A 13,167-nucleotide genomic window follows, 5' to 3' on the forward strand; every position below is an offset into this window, starting at 1 on the left:
GTAAAATAACCGCTAAGACGACTCTATCATTACACTGAGTTTCGTTTACCTCTCATATTTAGTCAGTGATTACCGGTGAGGTTTTATGTAAACGTTAGAAAATTACCGTCTAGTCTCAACACACAGCCGTCTACGGAGGGAGCATGGTTAAGAAAACGGCTGTAACTCTTGCTTTTAAAAACAAATTGCATGTAAATTGGCCGCTAAGACTACTCTGACATTACGCCGATGCATCTAGTTTTCTTAATAATTACGAAGTTCACAGTGGAGTAGCAAATGCTCCAGAATTCCCGCCTGCTGTCGATCAATCCCGGTCCATGTAAACAGTATGGTTACAGCAAACGGCTATTATTCAGATTTTACTAAAACTATTCCGAACATATTTAACGATAATTAGCCCCTAACCCCACTCTAACATTACGCCGAGCTTCTGTAGTTTGTAGCACTGTATATGGTCGGAGCAGTAACGTTGCTGCCAACGACCCGAAACGATCTTAAGGACATTTGCCCAGCCTTTCCTGGAAAACATACGGGGCCAGATAGAAAAAAATAATAATCCTACCGAATTCCCAGCAATCATCATACACCAGTGAGCTACAGTTGGCGGAAAAACGGCCCCCTTGTCGGCAATGCAGCAGGCTGGGGAAAATAAACGATGGCTGATCCTCCGGGCTCTTAGAAGCCCTGCACTTACATACACAAAGCAGATGTGCCACTCGAGACCACACAGTAGCCGTTGTCTCCTCTGCCTTTCGTTGTGTATACTGGCGCTCTGAAGTGTCAGAGAGGACACTCGCGCTGTCATGAGCCACGTGAGGGGTCCTATTTTGTCGATGTGCCGCTGATCATTAGCACCGGCTGGCCGATGGTCTAGACAATTGAATGGGCTCGGTGAACGACTATCGAAGCACTCTTCGCTCTTTTCCTGCATCACGCTGCCCTACTCATTTGTTCTTTTTTCACTTTTAGCTTTCTCTGTTCCCCGTATTTACCCGATCATCGACCAAGGGCCCAATCCCCAAATTCGGTGGATGATGGCCTATATCATACGGAAGCGGTAGCTTATTGTTAGTGATGCAATATATATGAGAAATTGTCGGAGATTAAGTTTTCCTTCCGTTTCCGGAAGCGGTCTGCTGATTTGAGGCAACGGTCATGTTCTCTAGCCGCTCCGTTTCATCCCCTGACACCGTTCGGAGAATGACTGTCGGGTGGAGGGGGGTTGTTCCATGCAGTGCTGCTAAACGGATGTGACAATGCATTACCTCTGCTTTCTTTCTGACTTCGCAGCAGCTCCGCTGTTTTTGAGGAAAGTTGCAAAGATCCTCCGAGCAATTACCTACTTTGTTAATCCACAGTTATGGCGTCGAAAGCCTCGGGTAAAAATATGTACATAGGTGTGCACATAATATAACAACACGTTAACAAATGTCGATTTCTCTAATCTGCACTAAAGTTGCCTACTTGTGCGGCTAACACCAAGGGGAGCGGGAGCACAGGGAACGTATACAAGCAGGTACTAAACGCACTGTGGCTACTGTAGTAAATATTATAATTGACTTCTTTTAGTTCTAAAGTGTTAATGGTCGTTATTATTTTTGTTGATTCGAGATAATAAGACCCCTTCTGATCTCATTTCTAATGTTCAAAACGGCTGCGATGCCGACTAGATGCACTAGGAATTTATACTACTGTACTCATGCTTCTTAGTTTGTGTCGCAATTAATTCCGGTGAATGAAACACTAAAAATTAAAAGGAAAGTAGGAAATTACTCATAGATGTTCGATGATTTATGTATAGCACACTTCAAACCACCGGCTACATTTTCGTGTTGATCGAAAAACTCGCCATACCTCAATCAGGATGGTGTGCTGCGCAGGGTTCGTTAATATTAATTTCATTGAAACAGTGGGTTGCTAGACGGCGTACAAAATGAGGGATACTCAAGGCAGCTATTTCTTCCTCTCCTGTTCTTCTCATCCCGTCGCCTGCGAGTGACGGGTGCCGCTGACATCTGCAATCTTGAAATTTCCCGGCCCTTTCCTTCCCCTATAAAAACCGAGCTGACCAGTCAGCACTTCCTACATTGCAAATGGCGAGACCGTTTTAACACGTGCCTTTTTCTTTGCTATCATGAAAACCAATCCAACATGTATTATCATTAAAAGAACACTGATGGTTTCGGTTGAGAACCTACATTTGCTTCAAATAGACGTGAAGTTTCCGTCGTGTTAAATGGTGTGAACGTGTATGAGTCATGTCAGCAGTTTTATTAGTCTCGAATGGTCCTACCAATGTATACTTTTCAGTGAAGCATGGGTTCACTTCGGCCAAGCGCCTCGACAGACAGACAGACAGACAGACAGACAGACAGACAGACAGACAGACAGACAGACAGACAGACAGACAGACAGACAGACAGACAGACAGACAGACAGACAGACAGACAGACAGACAGACAGACAGACAGACAGACAGACAGACAGACAGACAGACAGACAGATGTTTTTGGCTATTTGAGGACCCATGAAAGACTACATAAAAACATCTATGCAGTATTGATCGTTGCCGTCATAATAGCCCATGACATCTGCGGAGTTCTATTGAAAAGAGTGCGGCGTATCCCCTGCTAATATTACAAGCCGTATAAGCTCTACTGTCCACATTAGGCTTCCTACCTTTTGAAATTACACAGAACCAGAAAGTACACAGGCCTGCAGGTTTTGAACTTCCTCGTTCATTGCTTAATGTATGTGGTGGCCGCCAACAACAAAGAAAGAAAGAGACGAAACACAAAAGGGCCCGTGCATCTTCGTTCAATATTCCTTTTTACATTTCTGTGTACTTCCTTCTCACTCGGAGAGAAACTTCCAGCCCCACCTAGTTACAAGATTGCGCAATGCACGGTAATTACTTCAAATGAAGATTACGGTATGGTGTCTCCAGAAGATGTTTCGAAGTTTATAGAATATTTTTAGGGTTAATGACTAGACTTTAACGTTATGATGAAAGAAAATAAAGACACTTGTTTTCTCAATTTGTTTTAATGATTTGCGGGGTATCGCAGAAGATAGGAACACAGCTGGAAGAGCAAATGCAAAGGGAGTGCAATAAAAACTCAACGGCCACTCCATAGTCCAGGCCATGCACGGCATTCCAATTACGAAAACTGAAAAAGAAGGGAAATTAAAAACGGAGCGCGCCAACCATTCTTGACGACGGGACCGATGCGCCGAGGAGGTGGAGGGAACTGGACAAAAAAGAAAGCCTGAAATGCCGACAAAGAGAGAGCGGTGAGAACATAGATACGGCCGACGCGGGTCCGCAGACATTCATTATTTACCCGACAGCCTGACAGTGCATTGCTGTTGAAAATAGTGCCTGTTGATACCTAATATCCTCGAAATGCTTATCCAATTGCTGATATGTATAAGCTTTTCTACAGAATAAAACATCTCGCACCGAATTTGGGACATCAATAATTGCCCAGGAAAAATGAAAGTGCGCAGAAGCTTAAACATAAAGAGCTTCGGTGTACAAATGGTAGACGATAACGGAATGTGCTGCGAAGTGACAGCTCGGCAGTGATGATAATTGGCAGATAACTCGACCCACTATCTCAGCCACATTTTATTGTCTACCACTTTAATAGAGAAAATGCATGCACATGCTATGCTGCACGCATTTTAGCATCGGTGAGCGAGCGCTGATGGTCGCCTGAAATAATATCCGGCTGAGAGGAGCTAGCGCTACAAACTCCGCAATGTAAGCGTAGGCTTCAACTACACTCCCCTGCCAGCTGCCCTCCCACACTCATTTCTCAGGCGCGGTTTCAGGTACAAGAGGAAAAGAAGGATGTCCGCATCTGGGATCATGTGCATCGGCAAACGTGGCTTTCAAGGGGGCCACGAAGACAAAATACAAGTATGGTTTATTACGAAGACTTATTTGTCCCGACAACAATAATTCCATTTTTATTGGAAACTTGAAAAAAATAATTGAGATAATAAAAAAAGCTAAAGCAGTGGAGCTCTCTTGGCAACTTTTTCGCAGTCTCTATGTCAACAGAGAACCATTTGTTTGTGCAATTGGAAGCCGCTGACCATACCTATACCAATAGACATGACTTGGCAACTGTGACATGACTTGGCATGACTTGACTTGGCATTGACTTGACTTGACGTGACTTGACATTGTGACATGATTTGGCGTGACATGACTTGTGACAAAACATGACTTCGCCTATAGTTTCAATTTTTAATCGTAGGCCCTGAATGCCAACGTGCAGCTTAATGCTGACAAGGTAACTATGTTTTTAGTGCTGACATCTTCGCCACTGCTGCTGCTGCTGCTATTGCGTCCCTATGGCGCGAAATTCGGAAGTTCTTCAATATTCCTTGAATATTCTAAAAGGATGTGTTTCGAGGCTAGAAGGAGCTCAGCGATTTTCAAAAGGCTTGTTCTTTCAAGTTGAACAAGGTAGTATTGCCTGTTAAGGGCCCCTTTAAATTGACTTTTTTTGCAGCAATTTTTGACGTTTGATAACAACTTCACCGCCTAGGTCCTCATAACCTCGTAGAATCGCCGAGGCAGCTGTGCTAAAAAAAGCAATTACTACCGTACGAAAACAAGAATGCCGGTGAAAGTGCAATTCGCGACGGTGGCTTTTTTTAAATCTGGCATCGGACGTACGCGACAAGCAGGAAACGCAGGCGAGAGCTGCTTGCGGAACACGAGCGCAGACAAAAGTAGAACGCGCGTACATAAACAATCGGTAGCGAAATTGCGCTCCTGCTGAGCACAGTGTTCGCTTTATGCCTTTGGGAAAGTGGAAAAGGGATTCCTGGTGACATGTTTGCAACGTCGCTCGGTAGTTCACAGACGGAGGTTTATAAATTTAGAAGACAGGCCCCGCCACGCCTGCTCGTTTCGGAACACAAAGATGCGCAACGACTTCCGTCGCGCTTGAGAACACTTTCCTTTGTTCACGCACTCTAAGGCAATCCCATGGTTCGGCTTCGCCACTATGAACTCTAGTGGCCAATCTGTGCCGCACACAGAGGGATGTTCTTCGAACCACAGTGAGGTGTATCCCATTTGACTCGAAAATGGGATCTAAGCAATGGCACTGCGCAATGATTTTGAATGCCGTGCTTGCATTGCGTGATACCACAGCGCAGAGTGAGGTTTTGAGGGTAACCATTTCTTCAGTCTATTCTAGTGGCATTGCTTCCGGTTTGTACAGCGCAATACCTTCGCCACAAATAGCACCCCGTGCTCCAATGCCTCTCCTTTCGATGAAGCCAACCTTTTTTGCGCATAATCGCCACTGAATCGAGGCTCAGCTGGTATGTACCATTGCAGCTGTTGTAAAATCTGCAGTTCCTTTTTTTTCAGGCGCACAAATCGAAACATTGTGCACTATATTTCTCCGTAGGTTGTGTTGCCTCTCTAACGGGAAATTTTATATGGTGGGAATTCTAAATAACAAAAATAATTTGTATTTGCCCGTCTACATTCCATAGTTCCCTTATTCTGAATAAAACAACCCTGCATATTTGTTTCGAATCGGCATTCATACAAGCAAAGCAGAACGAACTGCCTTTTTAGGAAAAGCAAATTGAATATTTTTTTATATTTGAAGGAGTAGAAACCGACCGCGACAGCCTGACCACGTAAGCCCAAGGTGCGCGAAACATCTAAAGTGCAATTGCTTTTGTTGCAACAGTGGCAAAAGGAAGTACACAGCGGTCTTTTTCACATCAATATTTTTTTTTCCGAATCGTAACGGGGCGCCCGCGAAGGTAGAGTATCTAAGCGCTCGTTTCGGGTAAGGGCGACTACGGCTTCTTGCAGTAATACTGTTTATTGTTGTGCTCTCTCAATCCTCGGAATACCACACCGCTTCGTACTGGAGGCACGCCCACGTTGTGCTGTACACACATAGAATTTGCGTTTCCCTTCTTTCTGATACTCTCTCACCGCTCTTACCGATGTCGATGCCGATTTCACTTGCAGACTGCCCTTCCTAATGCGTCAGGCCAACCGCAGGCTGTACAGGCCGTGCTTTAATGAGGAGGCATCGAATGATCCATTGTGCTGAAACGCCGGTGGCTGGCATCTGCTGGCTGCTTGAGGAATGCTTGAGAAATTAGCTGCTTGAGGAACGCTTCAAAGCACCAGGCGTTAAAGTTTGGTAGCCGTTTTATACCGTGAGCAGATGAAGGGCAGGGAAGACCACAGCCAAAACAGCGAACTCGCAAGCAGCAATCTTAACAGCAAGCAGCAAACCCATTACAAGGAGGTAGGAACGAGCAGCTGCGCAACGCGTGGGAGACAGATAGAAACCATCCGAAAGCGTGAGGTGGAAGTGGATGTCGGTCGATACAAAGCAACTCAAGCGGAAAGAAGACGAAGCCCTTGGATAGCGCGAGGCGGCAGCTAGGAGAGAGAGAGAATAAACTTCATTTAATGAGAGGAGTCAAGCGGGCGGTTTCCTCAGTTCAGGACCGCGTTGGAGCGTCCAGCCGCCTCAGCCCGGTGGATCAGCCGAAGCTGCTCTTCGAGGCTAGAGCTGGCCAGCACTTCCTCCCACTGCTCAATCGAGGGATTAGATATCGGGGAAAGTGAGGGGTTAAGCTGGCACTCCCACACCATGTGATACAAGGTGCGGCAGCAAGGAGTCTCGGCATTGAACTGAACATGCATGCTTTCGCATTCCCAACCGTTTTAGAGAAGCACTGGGGTCTTGCACTTAGATCCTGTTCTTCCATCCAGGCGTAACAACTGCTAGCCTATGTATTGCAGCATGAACTTCGAAATTCTCGAGGGAAACATGCGACGATGGCTAAGCGTTCAGAACCGCTTATTTTCTCATTGATGCCTGCCATTGGCACCATTTTTTCTCAATCGGCTAGGGGCCTTTCGAATTACTACTCCTCATGCATGATGAACTGTTATGCGTCCTGCAGCGGAATGAGGTATGGAATCGTGATCGCTTCCCTCAAGTAAACGAAACTTGGCGCAATGACATAGTCGCCTAAGCAGTCGGCTTTACTGGTTTTTTTAAAGATACCTGCATTACATTGACAGCTAAAAACCCTGTTAGCGTAGTTATGGAGACAAAAATTCTTGTACGCGGCTCTGTCGACGTGCGCACGTTTGGCCGGAACCTAACCATATACAGATTCGCCGTCAAAAGGTCAGGAGAAGGTTTCGAGTGGGCGAAAATTTTACAAGCAATGGTGGGAAGTCGAAATTCTAACATTTGTTCGCTGAGAGCCCTGGCAAAGTCAAGACATGAGCGTCCCCTACATTAACCTTATAGACAGGCCGGGCAGGAGACCAGGTTCGTTAAACAGATCCGTAATTAGGCTGCTACTTAAGTCATCTAGTCGTACTCAAACCAGGGCTTTGTTATCTGCCAGCGATTGATTGCGAAGTACCATCAGAATATTCCCAACAGCAGCGAAAGGAATTCGCTGCTCTGGCCTGTGAGCTGTGTAACGAATAAAAAAAAGACCGACCACATTATCAATAACCACAAAAATACATCAAATATACTCCCTTCGCTTTTCGGTGGTTAATCGTGCTTGACGAATCACCTCGCCTCGGACAAAGGAACTTGGAAAAAATACTTGAACCATGTTTGCATACCTGTACCCCTGAACTAGGGTTGTGGGCCATTTATAAACGCGGAAGGGCTCAAGGTTACAGCAAGGCAATTAAAACGGTAAGAAATAGATTGTAATCATCAACAACTGAAGCACGCTGCTTGGATGTTGGCGTACAGTGGGAGAATAAGGGGAAGAGATGGCGATTTATACAGATTTATCCTGGCAAGGCGGGCGACAGATTTTTGCAGCTGGTAGGAGGGAGTTTTATATATCTGCATATTAGAACTGGTAATGTAGATATAAATTTTAGGACGCACTGTAGTAGTTGAATAGCCCAGAACAGCTTTGCTTGTGTGCTGTTTTCGAGGTCCAGGTTACGTCTGTGTTTGTTAGTGGGTTTGAGGGCGCCATTTTATGAAACATAGGGGAATTCTTCGCACCGATATGCTAAGAAGAATCAGAAAAAAAAAGAGGGTAGGCATAAGCAATAGTGAGTGAAGGTTTAACTCGCTGTTTACGACACCGGGGCCCTATCCAAGTCCCGGTGTTCGAAAATTTGGTAATTTCGAATCTAAATGCTTATCCCGGCGTTTTCATTTGGCTTCAGTTCGAAAAGTTAACATTTGCTACTTTATAAGGTTTACTGGCATCATCATCATCAACCTGGCAGCACCCATCATTATTATCGCCTGCCGTCTACCATGTTGTTGTAAACTTTATTAGAAAGGAAGGCCAAAGGCCAGGTGCCGTGTACCATTCTGATGATGTGTCGCGGTGGTAGCCACGCACCCAATATAAATCAACAACCGCACACAGCGGCAAGACGTCTGCTGTCGCCTCTCTTTTTTTGTTTGGCATGCGCTTTACAAATTGCTCGGTTCCCACCCAATCAATGCGGTTGTCCGTCGGTGCGTGACGAATTGCAAACTGTTGTCACAGGAAGAAACGAAGAAGCAATTTCAGGATGCTAACCTAAATAGCAAAAATGTCGTTAATTTATCGGTGGCCTGCAAACGGGCAGATTTCGCTTCTACTCAGTATTCAACCGTCCTATTTGGCAAACGTATAAATCTCCCGCTACGCTTAAAAAAAGTAAAAAAATTCGAGAAATACTCGTAATGTTGACACATTTCAAGCAACCATCTTAAAATATCTGTACGCAGAAGTTCACAGCGACTGGGTAGTTCTTGAATTGTTTTGACAAAATACTTGGCTAATGTTCCATTTTCCCACAATCTTTTAAAATATTTATCATCGCCATCACCAACACCGCCGTATTAATTGCTGCAGAAACAGTAAGCGAATGAGCCTGAGTTGATGCTCAACTATTCCGTCAACCTCACAAGCTTCGTCCTTACATACAAACCGAAGATGGCGTCGGCAGGAATCTTCAAACAACAGCTTATTGCTGAGCAGTTAGGGCAACCTCTTTGTCTTAATAGGGCCAAGAAGACCAAATACAAGTTTGCTTAAGTAAAGAAGAAACTGCTTTGTCCCGATAACAATAATACCAGCTTTATGGCAATAGTTAGAGAACTTGTCCAGATATTAAAGGCAGATGAAGCAGTGCCGACTACCCAGCGATGTCTGGCAAGGTTTCTTTTCACAGAGTCTTGTTTGGAGGATTGTTGGCCGCCGATATACACCATCCTTCAAGAAACATGACGGTGAGATTGCAACGGGGACTGTAGTACTTGTTAATCGTATCGAATGTTTGCAGACGTGCAGTGGCCATCGATAGCTATATTTTGGTGCTGGACACTATTGCGACATGCCTGGCCCTATTCCGTCACTGCAGCGCCAAATTTGATGTTTACAATGTTTGTTGCATTTTATTTCTGTTGAGAAGTGTCTTTCGTGACGGGAATAAAACTTAAGTCACCAAGGATTTGTGTTTTGTCTTCACGACCCCTTTTATGTTTACGAGTCGGTGTAAGCAATGTGCAGAACACTAGGCAGTCACGCTCTCCAATCAACTATGGACAACAATAATAGAATAGACACCGCTGCAGAACAAAACCCATTAAGAATTATGTAACACAATGAGTTGCAGAGTGATATGTGAGCTGCAAATGCAGTTTTCCGTCCTCTGGCAATTGTATAATAATATGTTTGCGCTGAATCATTAGTTGAACATTCAATTTATGCAATCTTAAGTGAATGGTTGGACACTATTATTAATTCTGTATTGACAACTTTATTTCCATTTTATAAATCCCTGCTTACCACCACCCCTGCGTCTATCCTGTCTCATTGGGGCTAAACAAGGGTAAACTAAAAAAAACAAAGACAACCACGAAGCAAACGTCTTCTAATAACAATTTCACGAGGCGTTAACGTTCACTTTTGCCGTGTCGAAAGAGTCGTATTTATTTATATGTTTTTTCAAGATACGTCTTTCCGCAATATAACTTGTCCAGCGCGCACGGCTAACAAGGTTGTTATGCTCCGTTCAAGTCAGTGCGTTTTCTCGGTGTCGGTTTCTCTTCCGTCCTTCTGCCCACCAGCGTGCTTCTGTTTCAAAGTAACTAGTTACTTCAACCAGACCGAAAACCGGCGCAGGAAGGGTGTTGGATGAACACGTGCCAACAGGGTTAGAATGTTTGGCCTGGAACAACGTATTTGTTAGCTCAAGCGCATGGGCCTCACCCCGGGAGCGCTCCACGGCGGAAAAACTTTCAGCGCCTGCGTCGAACCGTGCCAGTTGTTTTAAATACCCGAAAGGCGCTCTGCACTAACCGAGTAGTTTTCGGCAATTAAAGTTTCTTAACTTGAACATTCCATCCCGGGGTGGGGGATGGGTCACCGTGGGGAAAGTGGCTTTTTTCTCGCCCGCTGGAAGGCTGGAAATCAAATGTGTCAATTATGGCAGGATTGTTGGGCTACATTGACTGCGGGCGTGGTATTGAAGATGGGAGTGGAATTGAAGACGCAGAGATGATTTTTGTTATTTGTCAGGGTACAACGACACTAGCTAGACATAGTTATTTAGGCTTTAGGAAACTTTTCGAGCTCAATCGTAATAGCAGTATACCAAATTGATTAAATCGTAACATATTTAAACATAAAAACTTGCAGAGGACGAGTTAATAAAGCCACGCATGCCTAGAACTACATGCTGCTTTAATGGAGCAGCACATTATTTCTGTTTTCCAGCTTCATTACTAAACCAGGAAGACCTGCTCGAGTGTTTGTTTTAACAGTGTAACATACAAGAGGCACAAATGTGGCGAGGTGGTAATGTTGATACAGATTTTCCTCCTGCGTCCCTCAACAATATGAAAGCTTAATTTAGTAATCGGGCATAAAAAAGGAGCAAGAACAAGATCAATGCTTTTCCACATCACTGAAATATAACTGGGTAATTAAAACGGCGAATTAAAAAATGACAAACAAGTTGAAACAATGTTATATAATAAAGGTTGACCTCAGTCGAAGTTATTTTTAGGGAAAAAGATAAATAGAAAAAGTGGGCACCTCTAACTGCGTCCCCCTTTGGGGGCGGCATTCATGAATGCCTACACAAGTAGTAAAAGTACATTATGGGGCATTTTACTCCTGTATTTTGACGTCGAATTTATCTTCTGTGATCTTCGGTAATTTTGACCAACAATGAGATGTGTGGGATTTTGAAAATATTTTTGTTGGTATAACAGAGCATTGTATAATATTAGGTGTGCAAGATTGTGGAATTTTCTTATTTCTTTTTTTTTCAACTATGATGCCTGCTAAAATTTTGTAACTTCCCGGGTTTTTATGTTTCCGTCTTTTTGTTCATTAATTGTCATGGTCGTGTATGGTTGATTCCTATAGTTATTTATTTGGACGTTTTTTTTAATAATAAACAACAACATTTAGTGGTTCTTGACTTCTGCCACTATTATTTTTAATGATTCCGAAGCCTTCAAAACAAAATGGTTACCGGAATTCAAAAAGCTTGGATAAATTCTGTTAATCCATAAAAAATACCGGTCGAGTCTCCCATAGGAAGGCCTTTATTAAACGGGTGGCACTATTCACTAAGCCTGGTCAGTATAAGGCAATATGGTGAAGTGCTCTTGGCGTATTCTTCTTTGACGCATTACAAGCTACGCAGTGAGCTTCTCCGAAAACTGCAATAAAACAACGCAAGGCAATAAGGCTTTGTTTCTACATGTGCACCAGCGGTATTCGACGTTGCAACCCGATCCAGGCAAACACCAATTATCTTCCTCGCCGAGGACGCACACGAACTGAAACAGGCGTTACGAATAAAAGAAGTCGTGTAATGGCTTGCACGGGAAACTTGGAAGCTCTGAGGGGCAGGAAAGATGGAACAGCGACCCCTCCTGCAGGAGATACGCGTGGGTTTCCATCGACACCAAGCTACGACGAGCGTCCGCACGATGAAGCGGTGGCCGTAAATACACGGAATTAAAAACAAATAAAGAGGGACTCAAAAACGATGGTTGCCGTGGATGTCCGCTGAAAGAAATTCCGACTGCCGTCCAACCTGTCGTGCGCATATAGCTGCTCAGCCACAACGCTGATTGGTTGACCCCGGCTCACGTCCATCACTCCAGTCTCGCGAAGTTCCGTACAGTAGAATCCCAGAGCACTGTATGAAAAAAAGCTTTTTTTTAAATGCCGATCACTATCAGGCAGCCAGAATTCGGGCGAGTTTTTTCGAGTTAAAGTGCAAAGAGATCCGTGCTGTTAGGTACTCAATCGTGGAGTAAGGTTGGGTACTTACGTGCATGCGCTTTCGGGTAGGTTCTTTAAGGTGCCGATAAAACCGTATGAGTACAAATTAAATCCGTACCTACTGTAAACGCTCATACCATAAAAGGTATCCCGATTCCCGCCCACAACAACGCAACTGGGCAGCTCCCGAACTCGCCCTCTGAAGGACAATATCCCAGAATTCAATATTAGCGTGCGCCGCGTGGTCGGACGAGGGACAGGGGACAAAGGACAAACAGAAACAACACGAAGCGCACCACCCTTTGGTTTGTGGTTTTCCTTTTTCGCTGTCCCTCGTCCAGGTATGCATCGCACGCTAATATTGAATTCTAGACTATACCAATTAGCCCCCAAGAAAGCTTTTGTTAACTTCAAGACAATATCCAGTCTACTAATGTGTAGTGTTCTTTGCCGAGTACCCCACAGCCGGGACCGTGTAACGCCCTGCAGTTCCACAAAAACGAATATTTGCCGCAATTTCCACCTTGAATCATTATAAATAGCCTGAATGGAGATAATTGGCCGGGCAGGATTTTGAAGAAATAATACATAAGAAAAACAGTAAAACAATATTTCAACAAAAGTCATCTGACAAGATGAAAAATACGCATCTTATACTTATCCTTCAAAACCGAACAATAAACAAAAAAGCGTCAGGTAAAGAACGTTGGAAATACGAATAAAAAAAATAGGGACGAACTCTGCAATACGCCTTGCATTTTCAAAAAAAAAACAAGCATAATTAGCGAAGTAAAAGGCACTTCATCGCTATACTGCTATAACTTTAGGCCACTGGCGAAAAGAAAAAAAAAGAAAACTTAAAAATAA

This window comes from Haemaphysalis longicornis, unplaced genomic scaffold, assembly GCF_048455015.1.
Source record: "Haemaphysalis longicornis isolate Haplotype H1 unplaced genomic scaffold, Haemaphysalis longicornis Haplotype H1 scaffold_8, whole genome shotgun sequence".
NCBI classification, from domain to species: Eukaryota; Metazoa; Arthropoda; class Arachnida; order Ixodida; family Ixodidae; genus Haemaphysalis; species Haemaphysalis longicornis.